Below are 2,294 nucleotides of genomic sequence, written 5' to 3' on the forward strand. Positions count from 1 at the left end.
TGACATTACATCGCTGTCACGTGACTAGGTGTGACGCTGTGATGTCCAAAATTATATTTTAGTGTGCCCACTGGGCCAGGCGTAAACCCGACTGTGCGTGCGCAGACTGCGCAGAGTCTCTTCTACCCGCGCGCTGCGCGTATGCTGGTGCGAGAGGTCTTTTCCCTCGGCCGGACCATCGTAGCAGGTGGTAGGCCGATGCTGTAGCGAAGTCTTGATCAACGATGTGCTTGGCGGTGGCTGTCTGGAGGGTAGCGTCTTCAATGCAGGCTATAGAGAGCTATCGAGGGCGGAACGCAGTTGCACTGTGTGTTGGTTTATATTGGGTTCTTCAGCAAAAACACTCTTCTAAATACCTTAAGGTAGCAAATTGGAAATAAAAGGAAACATTTTTTTCAGAACCGCACTCTTAGCCCCGGCGGACATTATTCACTGTAAAATCCATCCTAATTAGGTGTCTGGTTAATCAAGCCTCAGGAACGGACTTTTTAATTAACTTAGTCTGGTTGTTGGTGTTAACGGGAAGTTTGAAGTCATGGACAAGGCGATGCCACATAAGTTTTTGTAACGGAGACAAATGCCTTCTGTAAAGCACTTTTTGAAGCGAAAAGCTTCACACACTCGGTAAAGCAGTCTTCGAGAAGGCCGGAGAATGGCCTTGAACGACCTTCAGCCCAACCACGCTGGCGGTGTATAAACATGTGGTGTGGTAATGGTGTCGAACTCTTGAGCCCTGACCTTTACCCATGACCTTTATTTCACCTTTCACCTCTGACCTTGAGTTTGCCCTTTGACGTTGGGTGAACTTTGGGTTGACTTTCGACCTTAAGAACATCCGATCGGGTGATGTGAAACCACGTGATGAGATCCGATGGGGGTGTCGTAAGGCCATGTGATACCAACTGATAGCCACGCAGTCGTGTGGCTATACATACAACGGCGGTCGCGAGCTGCCGTGGACGAGCCTTAGCTCCTTAGCAAGCGTCCTTGCTTTTCGCTGAATTATATGGTTAGCCAAGTTAGCCACTGTTATTTTTTTCTGCATGTGATGTCCTGCATTGACTACGGCGGCAAATTCGAGCTGCCTGCTTTATGCACCACGGCGTGCACTTTCCTTGGATTCGTCGCTCTCAGAAACAACGGCCACGAGGTTGGCGGTGAATATACCCCTTCTCTTGCATCAAGTGGCGAAGCAAAAGAATGAGCCTGACGCGGCACAATGGCGCCGGCAGTTGGAATTGAGGGCCGGAAGCGCAGCAGCACGTGACCAGCGGACGTTGCGTCTGCGCCGAGCTTCCTGCGTGCCTCATGCGCTTGGCTTCGGTTCCTTGCGAAGAAAAAAAATAAACGCCCCATTTGAAGTCTCTGCCGACCTTCAAAGACTGTCTTTTTTTATTTTAAAAACTGATATCCCGTCCTCTTGTCCATTGCTTCGAGCTCGCCATTGCCACTAACCTCCAGCCTGTGTTGATAAAAATCACTATTATCGACACTTTGTTTTTTAGCTCCGTAATAAATATGGCTTTTAAACTAACTGACGTCGCCGCCGCGGCTTACAGTTTACTCCTGAAAAGATTTTCTTTATACATTTCGACCTCCCAATTTCTGAGAATATTTGAAAATTCGCTGAAACACCCGATAATTACCCCAATACACCCCTAATTGTTTTCCTAAACCATAACGCAAGTTTCTGGTTCAGTAAACACAGAGGTAACAAAACTTTCGTCATTCGTGCTTTGTTCGGCAAAATGCCAAGGACGTTTGCCGCGCAGAAAGCTTCCCATACAGCTGCTTGTGCAAATACTAGGCGTTCAGCTAAGGTAATTGCTAAATAGCCGGCGTCCTTATGTCTACGTTTAGCGTATCACGCTCCTGATATATTATTCAACAACCTACTTCTGCTTGCTGTTGTCTGTGTATTACTATAATCGTCCGGTGTTGCCTGCGGGGCGCAAAGAGGCGACATCCGATGCGCTGTCGCCACGGTTCCGGTGCTGACAGCGGTTAGGCCAGGAGGTCGAAGGTCAACGGAACACTGGAATCGCCGGATGCTCGTCTTATCTCAGCGCTGCAGCACGCGATCGGAAGTTCTCCCACTCGCGCAGGGTGTCTTGTGTCCGTGCTCGGTGCCTGCGGAAGTGCTGAGCGTGAGGAAGGAGGCCCGACTAACCGGAAGCGCCAATGCCTCACTTCCGGTGTGCGCTGCCGCCGCTGCTCTGCGCTATCTGGAGAGTGGGCAGAGCGCGCGCGATGCAGCCCGCGCACTTGTGAGCGCAGGTGGGCATTTGACCTCA

The sequence above is a fragment of the Amblyomma americanum genome, chromosome 9, assembly GCF_052857255.1.
Source record: "Amblyomma americanum isolate KBUSLIRL-KWMA chromosome 9, ASM5285725v1, whole genome shotgun sequence".
Taxonomy (NCBI): domain Eukaryota; kingdom Metazoa; phylum Arthropoda; class Arachnida; order Ixodida; family Ixodidae; genus Amblyomma; species Amblyomma americanum.